General features: G+C 40.1%; 1 protein-coding gene and 1 long non-coding RNA gene across 4 annotated transcripts in view; one reads left to right on the forward strand and one right to left on the reverse strand.

Moving 5' to 3' along the window:
- Positions 1-4,720: 4,720 nt before the first annotated feature.
- On the reverse strand, positions 4,721-19,648 carry LOC117028438 (uncharacterized). The gene is made up of 3 exons (XR_004424125.1): positions 19,450-19,648; positions 10,251-10,414; positions 4,721-5,340 (listed from the first exon to the last, which is right to left on the reverse strand). It is a non-coding gene; the product is annotated as an uncharacterized LOC117028438 (long non-coding RNA).
- RAB3IP (RAB3A interacting protein) overlaps positions 18,878-20,001 on the forward strand; it is a 31,938-nt gene continuing 30,814 nt past the window's right edge. The window contains exon 1 of one of the 3 annotated variants that reach the window (XM_033117014.1): positions 18,878-19,077. The gene's annotated coding sequence lies outside the window, so the exon portion shown is untranslated. Of the gene's footprint in view, positions 19,078-19,161; positions 19,284-20,001 lie in introns of those variants that run through there. The other 2 variants (XM_033117012.1, XM_033117013.1) reach the window with 2 other exon arrangements.

Consider the following 20,001-nt stretch of genomic DNA (forward strand, 5'->3'; position numbering starts at 1 on the left):
ACTACCTTTCAGGTAAAACAGTAGCTAAAAGAACCAGGTTGTGAATAGGTGGGAATTTATAAAATGTTATAAAAGTTAAAAAGTATAATCTAGAGCCTATGAAATGAATGTTTTCATGTTGTTGATGCCCTGTGTAATCTGGATAAGGCATCTCTAGTACTTAATGGCTGCTAGTTTACTATGTTCTCCAGGTCCCTTGCTTCTTCCTTATCCTGAATGCTTTTAAACATCTGACTTGAGGTAAAAATATGTTAATGGAAAGAACATGGGCTTCTGAATCGGAAAGTGTCGATTCCTTACCAGCTATGTGATTTTGAGCGAGTTGCATGTCTCTCTGAACCCGTTTTCTTATCTGTAAAGATGGCAATGATATTTGCTTCAGCTTCCATAGCAGGAGGCATGAGGTGATTAAGCATTCAAACACTGAAGAAGACAATGAGGAGAGTAAGATGATAAATAAAGAACATGACACACACTGACCAGGACCGAGAGCATTGCCTTAGCTGCCTCCCTGGCTCAGAGTTTTGCCAGTTCTTGATGAGGATGGAAATTAACATCAGAACCTCACTGAATAGCACTGTTTTGTTGCTTATATACTTAAGTTTTAAATTCTCCTTATAGGAAATTGTATATTGTTCTCCATAATTCATGGAATGATCCTTAGTGGATCTTTTTGCTATTTTAGTCAGGTCTGAATATATTAAGGTATGCCATACATATTTCCATTTTGCAATTTTAGTAAAAATTCTGGTGTACCAGTGATATAAGCAAACAGTTTGTGGAATGGAAAATACAATTAGTTAGCAGGTATACAGGAAACGGCTAAGCCTCTCTAGAAACCAGAGAAATGCAAAATAGAAAACATATATCCTGTTTCACATATGGAAATATTCTGTGCTGGTGAGGGACACATTCATTGTTGATGGGTATATAAACCAGATGAAAACCTGTTGGAAGGCGTATTGTAATATGTAACAACAATCTTAAAACATGTGCATATATTTTAAGATAATTTCTAGCTTCGAGAAATAACATGAAGTACAGAAAATGCTTTTAATATAAAGTGTCCATTCTGGCATTGTTTATAATAATAAGACATTGGAAACAACTTAAATGCCCTACAACTTGGCAATAGTTAAATAAACAGGATGTTCTCCACATAATAGATTACTTGTGCAGTTATTCAAAATTATGCTTATCAATAATTTATAGCAAAATGGAAATACATGTAATATAAATTAAGTGAAAAGCAAGATATTTTATATATAGTAGGATCACAACTAAGTAAAAAAAAAAAAAGTTGTATAACTACAAATATTTATATACCAGAATGCTAATAATGGTTACTTGTGAGGTGATGATTCTGGGTGATTTGTTTTCCTGCTTTTAACTTTTGTATATATTTCATTTTTTTCACAACGAGCGTATGTTATTTTACAATGTGAAAACACAAAGCCAATGCTGTATGAGTAAGGTGGGCAGCAGTATCTGTTCAGTCTGATGCCTTCACAAGGCAGTGTCCTGTCAGGACTCCATGTTGTGCTGCTCCACAGGGTTTCTGTGAGAATTAAATATTGTACTTACATGTAACCATGGCCAGTATAGCTTGCTATCTAGTAAGAAGCTTTTGTAGACATTTTAAATTTTACAACTTTACGTAAGACATGGGGAGGTACACTGTCAAAGACTTTTTTTACATTTCCCAAGAATTCAGTTTCCTTAATGAGCAAACTTGCTTATGCATTCTATAGCATGCAACTTCTCAGGAATATTCCCTTTTTGCGTGACGTAAGGTGACATTTGTACAAACTGGCTCCTTTATCAAGGAAGCAGACCAAGGAAGAAAACCAAACTTGAACTCAGTCAGTTGTTTTTTTAAAAAGTTTTCACCCTTTATTTGGTGGTGATAATAAGTCGGGTCCTGGTTTATCCAGGACAACCCTGGTTTACACCTGTTGACCTGGCATAATTATTAATAGTGCCCTCTTTTTTCCTCAGGATTGCTCTGGTTTGGACAATAGTTATGCGGTCACCCTAGCAATATCAGATACAGGGAGAGGGGAGGAAGCAGGGGTACCACCTGGATGCTGACTTGAGTGGAAGGGGATGTCTATGGGTGGGGAGGGCAGGAGAAGGAGCCAGCAGCACTGCAAGGGACAGGAAGTAGCCCAGTTGCCAATAATCTAATACTGGCCCACGGGCTGTATTACTTAGTCTAATTAGTCGTCTACCTATTACTAGATAGTGATTCTGACAGTATTGGCTCAACTGAAGGTGGAACAGAAATTCTATCCAGCTGATTTAAGATACGAAAGACGCACCTGGCACAGGATTCTTTTCCGTCAGCCCACTCCTGGCACTTCCACCATTAGAGTTATAATGAAATGTTATCAAAATAATTCAACTTCTTATCTGGAGGGAAGAGCACAAAAGGACAGGGGAAACTTTTATAGTAACTTTTATAGTACTGTTAAGGAGTTGGAAGGCTCCACATGCCGACTCTGCTTCCCCCCCACCCGCCACCGACCCTGAGCAAAGGACTCAACTTTGCTGAGGTCCAGTCTCCTCAGGAGTTAAAAAAAGGAAAATGAAACCTGAGCTGCCTATCTCTTGCAGTAGTAGGGTGAACAAATGGTTACTGTATGAGAAAATACTCTGTGAGTTCCTCTGAAATGGTTAATACAAAAGCATTCTGCAAATATCAGAGAGTATTAGTATTTTAAAGTTATTAAAATCAGGTAACACATTAGTAGTGAGCATGTCCTGGGGAAAAAGACACAAATTGGGTCAATTTTGATGGCTGGTAACATGGAAGAGAGCGAGACCTGAAGCAGGCTGGGAGCTTTGGAGACAACAACAACGATTACAACAACACACAGAAAATAGTTTAGTGAGCTCTATTGCAAGAGCTGGCGATTCCGTTGCCCAGACACACTGCCCAAAGTCAGTAGTTTGTGGGGGTTGAGTGTGGGGACGCTCCTAAGCGTGATGCATACGGGACCAGAGAGGGCTAGAAAGAGCGTGATAAGGGAAGAACATGACAGAAATTTGTTGCTTTTACAAGTTCTTTTCAGAGCTAGCCTTGCTAGGAAACTAAGGGCTAAAATGAATTTTTGAAATTTTTGGTTACTGCCCCTCCCAATCCACTTCTCCCAGTTCTAGAACAAAAACTCCATGTGAGTGGAGGTTTTTGTCCCTTGGCTTCGCTGCAAAACCCTTAGAACATATCCTGGCACACAGTACCAGGGTCATGAAAATTGCATAAATGAACGTCATTTGTCTGTGTCAACAGTTTTCCCCACTCATGCCTGTAATTTACAGTTGGCTAAGTTTTGTTATTGCAGTTCTGGAGCCACTGAAGGAGAAGCTTTCAGACCAGGTATAAGATGAGGGCCTTGAAGTAGGTCACAGAATGGCTTTCACATGTGGGAACTGTTACTTCTACCACCAACCTGAATTCTTCGTTGGTGACGCGTCAGCTTCTGTCGTAATATCCGACTTATACTCTTCTTTTCAAACACCAGGATTATCCTACCAAGAACAGAATGCTTTTTAAAGTTGTGTTTAATTGGTTATATCTGGAAGTCATATGGAAACAAGAGTCTGATCTTTCAGTTCCCACTGAAGTTTGTTGTTATCCTTTGGAATGTCTAGTGCAATATGATAATGATTTAAATAATGCAGTTTGGTGATTAGTTTGGATCGTTAACTTTACTGATAGCCTTAAGCTTTTTGGATAAGAAGTGATTTGGATTGTATTTTGTGTACCCTCCCTTCTCTGCTATTACTTAAACTCCCACCAGATGTGTAATATGTAAATTGCAGATTGAGATGAATGGACCTAGTCAGTTCAATTCTAGAAATGTTTGTTGGGTGCCTACTATTAGCAGGTGTCATGTTAGGAGCTGAGAATATACAGATAAATAAGACCAATATTACCTTTTAGTTTCTGGTGAGATACATGACCCCAGAATATATGTATACACTATATATTATTTTATGTATAAAATTATATACACACATGTTCATATAAATAGTCAGCCCAGGATGCGTTTGTGGGCAGTTAATGAAATACCCAATTTAAAATGTCTTAAACAGTGAGCACATTTATTACCCACAAATCAAGAATTTGGGGGACGGGAGTCTCCATGGTTGCTTAATACACTACCTTGATAATATCGTGGCTCTGGCCTGCTTCTCTGTCCTTTTTTCAGCTTGTTCCTCATACTCCCAAGATGACAAGGGGAATAACTGAAAGATGAATGAATACAAATATAACTGGGGTCTGCCAGGCAGGAAGACGTGTGTGTCGGGGGGTGGTGGGGGGTGGTGCTGCCTGTGTGTGTGAGCGGGTGAGTAGGAAGAGTGATTTACTGTCACACTCAGATTAAAACATTTAGGAATATTATTAACTAACTTTGCCTGAGAAATGCAATGGTTTATGAATACACTAAAGACTGCAAAGAGTTAAAGCAGGGAAGATATGCTAGGCTTGTTCATATATGGCACAATTTTATGGTCTTAAGTTCTCGTTCCGTTTAATATACAAAAGTAACACATGCTCATTAAAAAATGTAAGCAGCAAAGGCAGACCGTTGTTTAAGGTCTCATGTGTCGCCTTCCCACATTTCTATGCATTTACAAACAAAGGTTTAGGTATATGCACCTGTATATACATTTATCAAAAATGCATATATAGCCTCAAAATCTAGTTTGCTCGTTTTCTTAGCCTGGATCCTCTAGACGGGAGAACCAGAGGCAAGGATTAAAGTGCGACCACTTTATTTGGGAAACGCTAGCTGAAGATGGTGATGGTGAGAACACAATGGAAGCAAGATAAAAAAGATGCAGAGCAACGTGATGTGATATGTCATTGTACTAGCCACCATTTCACCACAGGCCTGGCAAAGACAGTGCAGGTGCTTGGGAGGTGTGCCCACTTGGCATGCAGGACTCCTCTGGAAAGGCTGCAAGAAGAAACCACACTCAGAGTAGTCCATGGCAGGAAGGCAGGGGAGGGAATTTTTCTGCTCAGATACCTCCTGCCTCTCATTTCCCATTGGCCGTGTTTCATCCCATAGGGCGGTATCTCCCCGTATTTCCAGCCGTTGGCAGTCAGTTCTTTTGTTCCATAGTGCATTTCATCCCAATCTAGAGTGATGATTCAGGGCCAATAGGGCAACTTGGTGGGGAAGTAGGGCTATGTAGGCCCAGAATTCCACCTTGAATTTCAGCCATCTCCAGGAGCTCAGCAACGGCAGCACTTTGGTCTGAGAAGGGGCAATATGCTTACTTTGCAAAATAGAAAATTTTCAGATATGGCATACAATACACATTGTTCTGTAAAAAAAAAAACAAACAAAAAACAACAACTCATAGCCCGTTTTCTCTGTCGGTATTTTGATATCAAACTCATTCTTTTAAACAGATGCCTAAGATTCCAGAGAATGAATATGCCGTCATTTATTTTGCCATTTCCTTACTGATGGACGTGCAGGTTGTCCCCAGTTTTCCACATTACAGAAATTATCCTTAAGCAGTTTGTACTAGTCTTTTGGGAGAACACATGTAGAGTGCTAAAAGTAATTTGAAAAGAAAGGTCTTATTTAAAATCAGTCACCACACTCATCTGGAGCTTTACTGATCTAAAGCTTGTGACTGCATTAATTAAGCCCCATTGCATTTTGTTTAGGCTCTGGCAGTTCTCAGTTTGTGCCCCCAACTGGGATGTGCTGGCTTTTCAAATGGAAGTTTGCAACATTGATAAGGCATGCTACTCTCCCAGGAGGCTCCCAGCACTGACAGGGGATCACTTCCCATTTCTTGCATATGCTCAAAGCCTTTTCATTTGAATAATCTTGTCAGTGAATTATTGTCTTGAATAAAAGAAATGAAATTCTATGCATTCTGACTTTACCCAGCCTGAGTTTCCCCGAGCTCTATCATGGATGCGGATGTAATTAGTCAGGCGACGGTCTAGGCCTGAGAATTTGAGGCTGCTGTGCATTCATGGACAGGGGATTGGAGTGTTCATTGATAAGAAACACACCAGCACCTGGAAATGTCACCTATCTTCATCAAAAATCACCTCAGGTTCCAGGCATGTTTTAGAGGGAAACTCTTTTAGTTTGTATTTTTATCTTGTTAATGCTTTTGACATCTTGACGGTTTTGAAAGTAATGATGCCTTATGGGAAGGAACAGGGACTCCCTCTGCTTTTCTTCTTTTCTAGGCAGCTGTCCCCCTCGGTCTCCATAAACTGCTATGGCCTCTGAAGATCACGCTGGTACCCTCTCCCACATACCCTCTGGCATTTCTGAAATCAGCAACTTCCTGACTTTCATAAACCCATCACTTTTTAAGTCAACCAACCCCTTCAGACAGTAGATTTTATTGTTACAGAATACAAAATATTCTTTATTCAGTGCCCTTTTGATTTTGTTCTCAAAGAAGCTTAATAACATAGACCTGCTGTAAAAAAAAATCAAATTCTGCATCAAACTATGTAAAATATTGATCAGAACAAACAGAATATACAAAATTATTAATGTAACTTAGCCCCTAAAGGTGCTTGGCTAGCAATGTTGAGTGTACAAAAGAATGCTTCTAGAATTCAAAAAAAGAATCAAATCTGACCACTGAATTTAGAATCAGAACAATGTTTTTATGTTACATAATACTATTTCATATTTTTAATGCAAACATTTTACACCACTTTATTATCATATTAATCCTGGAGACTTAGTCAATAAGTCCAGATGAACAAATTATAACATCTATGTTTTAGTTATGATAGTCTAATAATGGAATGTATTTTGTGATTTTTTTAGGGGTAAAAGAATTTAATACATTATAGGCTATACCATCTAGATTCAGTGATTCTGAAATCAGGAAAGACCTAGAACTTCCCTAGTTTTGGTATCTGCATTTGGGGCCTTTAACAGGCTGTTCCTTCCTTTAATAACCAAAATTGTATAAAAGCGCTTATCACGCTGCTGATCAGCACGAGTTCATATTATCCCAGCTCAAAGCTGCAAACACGACATTTCTGTTTGCTTGTACAGTCTTATCAAGGATAAATGTACAATTTCTATGTGGTATAGTTTTTGAAATGTTGAAAATAGTACATTGAGCCCCAGAACTATCTTTGAGCATCCTCAAGGATCAGGAGACTCCCAGGTCGAGGGCCATTTCCCTAGGCAGGGTTTGCCATGGATTCTTAGATGAAACTTGAACCCTGCCTAATAGTAGTGAGTGTTTGACACCTGTGTCTTCTCAAAGTGGCCTGAAAAAAAGGCAAATTCATAATTGTTCAGTTTCTGAGTCACTCGCAGAAAACAGGAGAGAGTGAAAAGAGAGAAGCTGGGTACTTATTTTCATGGTTCCTTCCTTGCTGAGTCATCACAGGCTGGTTGCATCCCCTGTCTGAAGGTGACAGCTTCTGTCAGGCAGCCCTCTTTGTATAGGTCCCTGTTTCCTGGTTCAAATAACTGCTCCCTTCCTTAAATAAATTGTTTAACCAGGCCTTTAACGATGTACATTTGGTTTGTTTCCAATATTCTTCTTTTGAGAATAGTGCTGCAATGCATAACTTTGTATCATTTCCCCCCCTTGATTAGGGATCAAAGTATTGTTGGAGTTGGGCTACTAAAGGGAATAAATTGGAAAGATGGGAAGTGAGATGTCAGAAAGTAAAATGATGAAAGTAAGATCATGAAGCTATGGATAATGACAAGATCTAGAGCATGACTCTGGGGTGAGTGACTGAGGTATAGTCGAGAACGTCATTTGAGTGGAGGACTTCCAAAAACTGAGAGACTATGGGGCTGGAAAGATCACCTACAATATGCATTGAAATTACCAAGAGTTAAGACTAAAGACAGAGATTATCAGACGGGACCTAATATCACTGAAACACATTGCAGCATTATTTACAATAGCCAAAATATGGCAGCAGCCTAAGTGTCCATAGATAGACAAATGGATAAAGAAGTGGTGCATATATACAAAGGAATATTACTTAGCCATAAAAAAGAATGAACTCTTACTAGTTGTGACAACATGGATGGACCTAGAGGGTGTTATGCAGAGAGTAGTAAGTCAGACAGAGAAAGACATCAGACAGAGAAAGACAAATGCCATGTGATTTCACTTGTATGTGGAACCTAAAAAACAAAATAAATGAACAAACGAAACAGAAACCAACTCATAGATACAGAGAACAAATTGATGGTTGCCAGATAGGAGGGGGTTTGGGGAGATGAGTGAAAAGGGTGAAGGTACTGAGAAGGACAAATTGGCAGTTACAAAATGGTCACAGGAATGTAAATTACAACATACAGTCAATATTATTGTAATAACTATGTATGATGTCAGATGGGTACTAAACTTATCAGAGTGATCACTTTGTAAGGTGTATTAATGTCTAATCACTATGTGGTACACGTGAAACTAATATAATATTGTATGTTAACTTTAATTGAAAAATAAAAAAATAATTAGTAATTAGTAAAAAACATGACAGGCAAAAAAAAAAAAGAAAGAAAGAAAAAAAAAAAAGAGGGCATGACCCAAATGTCACTAGATGACAGCAAAAATGAATATTATGGGGTGAACTAATCTGATGACATGAGATTTAAAGCTGGAGATTTCAGGGAAGGGAGTGAGAAAAGTTTGAAAGTGACAGTGAGAGTGAAGAGGTAGCCTACCCCGACGTTAGGCCCAGGTAGGTACATGAAGACTGTGGGAGAAAAAACAGCCACTAAGTAAGGTGGTTGCAGGAGAAGCAATATCCCTGGAGGAGAGCCAGTTTCTGGAGCGAGGAAATGAATGAAATGTTCAGCGAAGAGGTTGAGAATATAGGGAATTTGGCTGATGATGGATGAACTCCAGAGGGCTCAATGGAAGAATTCCATTTAATACAATGTTCACAAGCAGTCCTTTTGCTGTAGTTTTGTCACTTATCTTTTTTTTTTTTTTTTTTTTTTTGTCTAAAGTTCATCTTTTAGTAGTTTTCTTAAGAACGGCTAATAGGAATAATGTTACCTGGGGCTTTGCATATTAACAACTCTTTGTCTGTCGTCTTTATACTTTCAAGCATAAAAAGTCTTTGTGTCCACTTTGTATATTTGAGTATCTTGTATATGTTACTCTATTGTCTTCTTGTAATGAATGTTGCTGTGCAGAATCTAAGGACAGCCTGATATTTTCCCCTTTATAAATGACTTGATTGTTTGTAACCTCCCAAAAGGATTAGTTCCTTCTCTTTGTAGTTTGTAGCTACACCAGGTAAAATGTCCTTGGCATATAATATAGTCTTTAAATAAAGAGAAGTAAGTTTTCTTGTAATTGAACAAAGTTTTCTTCAATTATATTTTTAAATATTTGTTTTGTTCCATTATTTTGGGTCTTTTCCTGGGGGGCACCAATTGTAAGTTTTAAAAAAAAAAAATCTCCTTCACCTGTTTTCTGTATCTATTATTTTGTTTCTAATTTTTTTTTATTCGATATTTCATTTTATTTTGCTCGTTTTTCTCATTTCTTTTCTCTATATTAAGTTTCTTTTCTTTTTATTTTTCTCTTCATTTTTGTGGTGGTTTTGCTTTTTTCTACTGCTTCTCATTTGAATTCTTCAATCTCTCATTTCACCACCTCCTGCTATATCTTCCTTGAATTACTGCATTTCTTCTTCCTTCCTTCCTTCCTTCCTTCCTTCCTTCCTTCCTTCCTTCCTTCCTTCCTTCCTTCCTTCCTTTCATTTATTTCAGAGGTGATTGTCTCATTTCCCCCCCCTAATTCAGGGAAAGATATTTTTCAAAAATGTGTCTGCCATAGAACATTTTACTGGTAAAGTGTTCTTCATATGTTCAGTTTTCTCCTGTTTTTCCAAAATTTCTGTGACAGTGTCTCTGTATTGGTGCTGTGCTACTTCCTTTCTCACATCTCATTATTGAATGAAGTGTATCTTCCTAGGCCAGCTATTTGCAAGAGTTTCCAGCACAAGTGGGTGTAAGGGTGGGAAGGAGCTGGTTTTTCACTAAATACAGGCTCTTTTCCCTGCTGCCATCTGAACAGATTGCTTCCTGCAAATATGGCTTACCTGTGGGATTCTTTGTGCAGTCCCACTTGCACTATCTTTCTGAATCAAACTCGTATAGGGTCTTTTGTTGGCAGCATGGCTTGCCCCAGTTTCCACACCTCCTTTTGCAAACAAAGGATACAGTTTCCGTAACTCAGAATGTGTTCCTTACCTTCAGAAATTATACTTTTGCTAGCCGTGTCTAGCTGGCCTTCTTGCTGTTGACATCTGTCTCTGTGTTTCTTCTCTTTACTTCCTCCCACACCATTTCTGTCCATTCTCAGCTGCTTTTGGCCACCTTTATACACGTTTTAGGATCGCAAGTATTCTTGTATCCTAGTTTGCAAAAGAAAAAAGAAAGATTTGTGGATTTGGGTGGGGGGGAGATGTAGCTCTTAAATGATTTTCAAAGATAGAAAGAGAAAATACTAATATAGCTAGTCATGTTCACATCAGAAGTCCTCTCTATTTTTTTTAGAATAGTGATGTTAACATTTTATGGATAATCACAAACTCATATGTGTGTGGCCTGAATTCTCTCCTACCGATATTCAAAACTATGGATTTTTTAGGATAATGTAAAAATAATCCTTCAAAATTATTTAGGCAACTATTAATAAAAATGCACATGTAGCCTACCAAAACTAGGGATGACTCATATCTCTTGGTGAGGCCTGACTCAAAGCCTCATAATAACAATATGCTGAAAATTTCAATTCCCTAAGTGACAGACTAAAAGTTTGTATTGTTCATTCACTCCTTATACTATACCATGCTAAGCAGTATTTAGATATTTCCCATCTTGCTTCCAGCTCTTTGCCTCAAGGTCAGATTCTACAATTATCTGAATCATCGAGGCCTTGAGCTGGCATTGCTGGCATCGAATTGGGGACAGATGCCCATTTCTTGCAGCCAAAAGTGTCTGCCTGTCTGGCAAGATTTATTTCACATGGGGATGATGTCATAGTATTTCTGGTCCTGAAAGATATTTACCTAAAGCAAAAATTCGTTGATTCATTTTGATTATGTCAATGACAACACAGTTATGTATGCGACTAAATAATTCTTGAGATGTCTGAACTGTCTTCAAGCAGTTTACAGCTGAATTTCTACTCCAAATTTTGGTTACTGACAGTTGCTATCAAGCTAGATTTTAGCAGTTTCATGAAAGAGAGAGCCATGTAGACAGAAATTTAGGACAAATTTGCAAATCATATGCCACTTCTCAAACTCTAATTAAATTGTCTTTTTTGATAGTATAGTTTTCTTCCAGGTTTGTGAAATTGAATTCCTCTTGCTACCAGGTTACACAGATAGGAGAGACTCTTGGTAGTGCAAACACATCTTGAGGTTTGCACACCAAAAGCAACTGCAGAAACTTAAAAGTCTGTTTCATATTCATCAAAATATGTCTTCTGGAATTTAGACTTTATTTCTACCAAAATAGTACAGCAACTCCTCAAAATCTATAATTCTGTTAAGCTCAGAGAAGTTGCCATGAGCTCCATTCATATGTCTGATTTGAGCCTGAGATCTTCACTTCCTGAAACAAAAGCCCTTCCTTTCCCCTGGGGTTTCAAGCTCAGTACATTCAGATGTTTCATCAGACCAGCAAGAAAGCACAATCTCTTGGGCCCCTGCATGAGTAAGTTGGGCCTCTGAGAACCTTCTCGTGCCTAAAATTTTTGACCTCAAAGCACTTCTTTAACACGTTCCCATAACCTAGCCTTCTGACTGCATTAAAATAAATCCAAACTGCACACAGTGATTTGTCTTTGTCCAGTCTGGTGGTGGGTAAGGGCACCTGCATGAAAAATGTTGACAACAAAAATAGCCCCCCCTCTTGAACCAGGAAAAGAATCTTTCTTACACAGCTCAAATCACAAACTGGCCTGATGCAAGCAGCATCAGACTTCTGTCTTGAATTAGTATTGAAGCATCCCCCCACACCCTTTCATTGTAGTACTCCACCTGTGGTAAACATCCATGTTTATACCAAACTTCTCAAATTCCTGGCTGACAGAGATTGCCATTGAAAAGTTCGTGTGTTCTAGCTAATCAAGAGTCAGTTAGGTCATCTAATGGATACTGCTGCTTTATAGCATTCTATTCTATACATTGGGCACATGGGTTTACATCTTACAAATTTAAAACAAAATAAATCCTTTTACATTGTTGTGGGTCACAGTGATTTTTCAAGTTTTCTTCTTCTTCTTCTTTTTTTTTTTTTTTTTACATCTGCAAGTTCAATATGTAAAGGAAGTAAAAGAGAAGCCAGCTGTACTAAAAGGAGGCTGAGAATAAAGGAACATTCCCCCTGTCTATAAGACATAAAATTCCCAGGCCTGTTTGAAGCCCATTTTAATGTCAATTTTTGTGAATAGTCCATGGCTATATAAAAAGAAGATATATTTTTCTTCTCCCTCTCTCATATATATTTATAAATATACAAACATGTATATAATATATATACCGTGCTTCCCTGAAAATAAGACCTAGCCGGACCATCAGCTGTAATGCGTCTTTTGGAGCAAAAATTAACATAAGACTCGGTCTTATTTTAATATAAGACCTGGTCTGATATAACATAATGCAATGTAATGTAATATAATATAATATAATATAATATAATATAATATAATATAATGTAATATAATACCGGGTCTTGTATTAATTTTTGCTCCAAAAGACGCATTAGAGTTGATGGTCCGGCTAGGTCTTATTTTCGGGGAAACACGGTACTTAACGTTATGTTACATATCTATTCCTGTGTTGACTGTCTCCTTCACTAGAATGGAAGCGCCATAAAGGTAGTGACGTTGTCTTATTCTCTGTCATATTCCCCGCATCTAAATCAGCATGTGTCCTCAAAGGAACGTTCAATAAATAAGGGAATGAATGCATAAAGGAATAATTGCAAAGATAGATATAGGGATTATTAGACATTACAGGGCATGTGGGTCCCAGTATTTCTATCACGAGGATGAACAATAGGCCTCATTAAGGATAGTTTATCCTGATTTGGGTTACCAGTTGAGCTTGAATGACCACTGTCTCTGTGCACACTTAGCATTCATATTTTCAAAGAGAGAGGAACTCACTGGGTTGATTTCAGTCAACAGGATGGAGGATCCCTGACGTGGAGAGCTTCATGCCCCTTCAGAAGATTGACCTTCCTCATACCCAAACTAACCAACCACACAGGTTGCTTTTGGCTCAGGTATTTATCCAGGTTCAGTTATCAGTGATCAACACAGCATGATTGGTGTCACTTAATGTATAGTGACGTGAGTCACAGGAACATCGTACAGAAAGATCACCTAGCCTCACGAGGTTGTGGTGAATATTGCTGGCATGCCTATGCTTTCTTTTACTTTCTTTCTTTTCTTTTTTTAATTAAAGTTTATTGGGGTGACAATTGTTAGTAAAGTTACATAGATTTCAGGGGTACAATTCTGTATTACATCATCTATAAATCCCATTGTGTGTTCACCACCCAGAGTCAGTTCTCGTGCCTATGCTTTCAAAATGAATATTGTCCTTTCAAAATGGTTGCTTCGTAGGGAGTTATTTCTATCATATGTATTTCAAATGTATTTGAAAATATTTTTTAGATGTCCTGTTTTGAAATGTCAGACTGGGACAATGGCAATACATAGACTAGTATTCCAAAGACCTGCGTCTGAGACCAGCACATAGTAGCTCTGTGACTTTGGATAAAGCACTTCATCTTTCTGGGTCTCAGGTTCCTCATTTGTGAAAATAGGTGGTGAGGTGAGATGACTAGAGGTTTCCTCCAGCTCTAATATTTTATGACTCTGTAATTACATTTAGAGCTTTCATAGCATAACTGTGATCATTCCCAGTTATACCAAATATCCTCTCTTTGAATGCAGAGTTGGTTTTTTTGGAACAGATAAAATTTATCAGAGTCAAGTCTATTAATACTATGTATGAGAAAGGTAGACTACACTGTTTTTAAAGCTTGGAATTATCATCGATGCTTTCTTTGCCTTTTTTTCTGTATATTGAGTTGCAAGTGGCCAAAAACCCAACAGAGACTGGCTTAAGCAAAGAGAAAATTACTGTCTCATACAACTAAAAAGTTCAGGTGCTTCAGCTTCAGTCACAACTTGATCCAGGACGTCAAATAACGTGATCAGGACTCACACTGGGTCTTTTTACCTCTCAGATCTGCCTACTCCCTGTCAGTCCCATTCTCAGCCATGTTCTCCATTGCCAGCTACTGTCATTGCCTGCTTGAGTCATTTGCTTATTATGAACTAATCCCAGAGACCAGAGACCAAGATTCTTGAATTGGGTATGCGTGGGTCACATGCTCACCTTGAAGTGGGGGGGGGGGAATTCAGTTCCATTTGAATCATGTGAACCGAACATGGTGAAAGTGTACTTCCCCAAATAAAGTCATTGTGCTGATCCCCAAAAGGATAACGATGCTGAATATGAAAGAGAGGGAGCGAGGGAGGATCTAATTACTTGTTGCGTCAGACAAATTCATCCTCTGAAATGTTTTTCCTTGCCTGTTTTCATTGCAATATAAGCACTCACTATCTCATAGTAGCTTCCTATCTAATTTCTTTACCTCTAGTCATTCCTCACTCAAGTACGTTGTCGGCATTGCCACCACGTTCCTCTTCCTAAAGCACTGTTTTGATCATTTCACTCTCCAGCTCAAAGTCTTACAGGAACGCTCTTCTGACCACCACATGGCATTTATGAAATACAATCTGGCTCCCATGGACATTTATGAGCTACAATCTGGCTCCCATGTATCTTTCTAGGCTTATCTACCTGCAGTTGTTCCATGTGCTAACTAATCTGCATTGCTCACCATCCCTGAACACACTGCATGTTTTCCTTACAACGTCTTTGCTCTATTTGTATGTTCTACCCCATCACTGTTTCTTTGACCCTAAGTCTGATCTCTGATGATGAGCCAGACTGCTAGTTTTCTCCAGTATTTGTCCTCCCATTCTTCTTTAGTATTAGAACCACTGATTTTTAGCTGGGCACATGGCCACTTAAAAGAGACTACATGTTTGAACATCACTTAGTCAAGTTCTGACCAATAGGTGTAAGTGTGGTGATGTATACAACTTCTCCACATGTTCTTAAGTAAAGGCGCGTGCTCTTTTCTTCCCCTATCTCCTTTCTATGTTCTGGAAATAAGGATGTGATAGCTGGAGCTTGAGCAGCCATCATGGACCATAAGGCAGGAGCTGCATGTTCAAGATGGTGAAGATACAAGAGAGAAGACGGCTGTGTCCACGTTGATCAGAGAGCCACCACATCAACCCTGGACTTCCTACATTTGCAGGAGAGGAATAAATTTTATTTTGCTTAAGTTACTGTTATTTTGAGTTTTTAACTGCTATGGAAACCAATCTCTCCATGAAAAGATTATAAATATACAACATTGTATATATACATGTAAATATACAACATTTTCTGAACTTTGAAAATAGAACAGAGGCAAACAAGCAATAAAAATTATAACTAAGGGTAACAACCTTACAATGATTTGTTCAATTTTAAATTTCTAGATATCTGCACTCATCTCCTTTGTTTTCTGGTCCCAGGTATGGATGGGAAAGTCTTAAGATTTAAAAAAATATATAATATTATTTTATATGTTGTATTTTCCATTCAAAATCTAAGCAAAATGGGGGCATTATTTTAAGGATACAAGGATTTCTCACAGAACACATGGGAAATGATGAATGAGGGAAGTCTCAGAAATAGACTGGAACCCGGGACTGAAACACTGTGGGGAGCCAGGAAGCCCTCTCATTAAGTCTCACCTCTCCTTCTCTTTCCTCTTCCTGCAGATTATTTATGTACCTGGCAGAGAGAAGCAATCAATAAATATGTGTTTAATGGATGGCAAATTGTGTGTGTCTGTGAAATAAACGGGATCCAAAGCCCATTCTCAAAACATTTCCTTATACGTATGTAGCTTGTTAAAGTGACTCTTTTGAAGGAAACCATACTTTTTAGAGTCTAAGCTCCTTTCTCTCAGCCCTCAGATCTTTTCAGTCGTTCATTCCAACATTAGAAAAATGGCCTGAAATGCAGAGTTGTATATAAGTGACCTAATGAAAGATACTTTAGAGACAGTTCTGTTTTTGTACAGGAGTCGCGAAGGCAAATTTTTATGGGAATGTGAGCAGTGAGCACTGACACACAAGTAACTATTTTGCTAGACAAGGAAATGATAGATTGCCCTTGGTACTTTTTTCCCAGTAACCACACCCCCTTTTTTTTCCTCTTTATTATTTACTGTCTGAGTTCCTGCTTTTACCTAGTTTTGCCCTTGAGGGTTCTTGTCAGCTGATTGATATGTTTGATAAGATGTTTCATATATTTTATTTAGCACTTTTAGTTGTTTTTGGTGGGAGAATCAACCAGTATCTAGTCTGCCATACTGCTGGACATGAAATCCAGTATGCTTTTTTTTTAAAAAAAGAGTTTTAACTTCATTTGTTTGTAATATATTACCCTGCATTCTGCAGACCAGAGCCCTGACTCTGGTGATCCAAGTTCTCCATCTGTAACAATGAAGAATAACTACCTTTATACCTATGTCAAATTATTTTTTTGTAAAGGACTCATGACATACTTTATGTGAAGTCTGGAAAGTACCATGTAAATATAATTACTGGAAAGTACCATGTAAATATACAACATTTTCTGAATTTTGAAAATAAAACAGAGGCAAACAAGCAATAAAAATTATAACTAAGGGTAACAACCTTACAATGATTTGTTCAATTTTAAATTTCTAGATATCTGCACTCGTCTCCTTTGTTTTCTGGTCCCAGGTATGGATGGGAAAGTCTTAAGATTTAAAAAAATATATAATATTATTTTATATGTTGTATTTGACATTAGTTGTATACTGTCATTTATTTTTCAACGAAAGAGAAAGGAGGCAAACTTGAGCACACTACAAAATCACACTACAAAATATAGTGTGATTTTCAGCACACTAAAAATCATGTTTTTAAAGTGGTGAAGTATCTATCTCTTTAACTTATGGTTGGGCAATCTAACTTAGGATGCTCACAACACATTATATATTTTGCAGGCTGAGATTCTGAGTATCTAACACTCTGTAATGTACTTTGGTTTCTGTGCTGCAAGGACACTAAAGTATTATTGTAGGTAACTACCCATATCACTCTCTGCATTCTCAAACTATGATGGCAGATTAAGTATGTGAGAGAAAACACCTGTAAGTACTCATAGATTCCAAATAGCCTCATGGATAGTGGGTGATTTGTAAATAAACCAACATCGGATTTAGACCTATGGCTATCGCTTACTATTTCCTACAGATGAACGATGTCTAAGGTCCTATGTAGAATATATTATAGGACTGGTCCTGTAAACACTTCTATACCAAGAGAGTACATCTCCATGTATGTCATTCACCCATTCTGCATTTATTGAGCCAGCCCTACTACATGTCAGGCCTTGTGCCTGTTCTCAAGAAGCTCACAGTAATTGACATACGTGTATTTGTCTCCCTCACTATGTTTGAGTCTGTGGTCGAGATTATGTGTAATGGTTTCTATGTCCCTTTGTCCAGCAGTAGGCACATAGATGGAGCACAATAAATGTCTGATGAATGAATGGCATTCATTCATGACATGACATGAACGACATGGTATAAGGAAGAGTAGTTAGGAGTCTATTAATGAGGAAGGTCATATTTAGCAGCAGTGAATATGAGGTAGGATAGATTTAAGAATTATTTGGGAATTTGAATGGATAGGACTTGATATATGGGAAATGTGGTATAAATGAGTAAATAACGACTTTCTAGGTTTCTGTTTGGATTATAGGTGGATGATAAGAGTAATAATGTTATTAATAATACAGCTAATATTCGTCAGGCACTCTGTGTCATGCGGTACACTAAGTGTTTACATTATTTAACCATTTAATCTCTCAACGACTCAGTGAGGTAAGTACTCTTACCATCTTCCTTTACTGTTCAGAAAATTGGGGCTATTTAAAGATTAACTTGCCCAAGGTCACACAGCTAGTAGGTGGCAAATTCAAACCCAGGAATTCTGATTCCTATAGCCATACACATAACCTACTCTCTTATTCACTGCCTCGAATAGATGTACTCAATATACAGAATGATGATCCTATTCCATGTGTGTATTACATAAGTTGCACGTATCCATTTTAGTTAGACAGAGACACACGCGGTGATTGCTCTTTTTGATCAGATTTTAGGGGCTTGGTTGTGTACTTTCACTTTTCCTACCTGGAGTTCCTAAAGAAGTGTGGAAGTTTGATAGAGTTGACACAAAAGATGAGAGAAGGCAGGTACAGAAACGACATTCTCGAATGCTCTAGCAGCAGCTGGGATGACGGGATCTGGGTTCTATCGGACTCTCCACTCCCCACCCCCAACACCCCCGACACACACCCACACGCGCACGTTATAAGGTCTATATGGACACCAAGTTTCTCAGGTTGGTTCTAGCAGTTGTTAACTAACATCGAAGGTTCTTTTTCCGTCTCCGGCCGAGCCTAGCACACTCGAAGTTAACCCAAGACCTCCTATGGGGCCCAGGGAAACAAGGCTGTGCGCCGACTCGGGCTCGTTCCCCGGGAAACCGCCCTCAGCAACACCTGAGGCCCAAACCCCGGTACCTGGGAAAAGCACCTCTAGGCGCCAGGGGGCGCGGGAGCGCGCAGGCCCCTCGGGCCCCACGAGGCACCGCCCCAGCCCCGCCCCCAGCCGGCCTCCCCACGGCGGGGCCGGGCCGCTTCAGGCCCCGCTCACGGCGCAGGCGCAGTCCCACGCTCCCTCGGCGGCTCCCGGCGCAGTGCGCCCGCCGCGGCGAAGTGTAGCGGCGTCGGCCGGCGGTCGTCCGCCTCTCGCTGCTTGGGGGCGCGCTCTGTGGGGTTCTGTGAGCGCCCCTGAGCGCGGGCAGCGGCCGTCGTGGGTTCGTCAGGTGAGTGCGGCCGCGGGACGGAGAGGCCCGCGGCGCGGAGCACCGCCCCCCCTTGGCGCCCGCCTCACGCGAGCCGGCCTGGGGGGCGGCCGTGGCAGGTGCAGCTGCGGGCGCGGCGGAGGGTGCGGTGCACGGAGATCCGACCCGGATGCCTGGCCCGGCCAGCGCGCGCCCTCGCCTCGGCACGCGCGGGCTCCGGGACCCCAGTAAGCGGCGGCGGAGGCGCGGGGCTCTGGGCATCTGGGCACCCCCAGGGACCGCCGGTGGACGTCGGGCGGCGGCGGCTCCTCCCCCGCTCCCCGGGCACGGGCGCGTTACTCATTAACTGCGCGGTCCCGAGCACCCACGGCTGGGAGCCCGGAGCTGGGTTACCTGTAGGCGGGGCGCGCGCGGCTGAGGGCACGGGGTCGCGGAGGGGAGTCGAAAGAGAGTTCCCGAGTAAGTCTGGAGCTCGGTTCAGCGCAGGAGCCGGATCGTGGTGAAGCTGTAGGCGTGGACCAGGGGTCTCAGTGAAAGACGTGTGAGGCACCATCTCGAGGCGCAGAGGTCACTCTCGGGAGGTTTCGGTGAAACCTGGTGGGCAAGAACAAGCGCCCTGGAGTCGTGCCGTAGGAGGCAGCCCAGTTCAGCCTGACTTTTGTTTCGGGGAGTTGAGACGAGCTGCACAGACAGACATTATTGTGATTACATTGCTCTTCCAGCGATGACATCTCGCTCCGACCGCCGGGGGAAAAGCGAGCTTAATGGATTCTGGAAGTGATGGTGTTTGGTGGGACCTACAGCGCGAGAAGAGTAGCCAGTGGTTAAGGGATTAAAAAAAACAATCTGTAAATGGCTAAAGGGTAAATTGAGAGCGCTGAGTTAATACCGATTCCTAAGAGGCAAACAATTTAGTTTCGAGGAAATACAACATATTCCAAAGGC

This window comes from Rhinolophus ferrumequinum, chromosome 10 (assembly GCF_004115265.2).
Source record: "Rhinolophus ferrumequinum isolate MPI-CBG mRhiFer1 chromosome 10, mRhiFer1_v1.p, whole genome shotgun sequence".
In the NCBI taxonomy this organism is placed as follows: Eukaryota; Metazoa; Chordata; class Mammalia; order Chiroptera; family Rhinolophidae; genus Rhinolophus; species Rhinolophus ferrumequinum.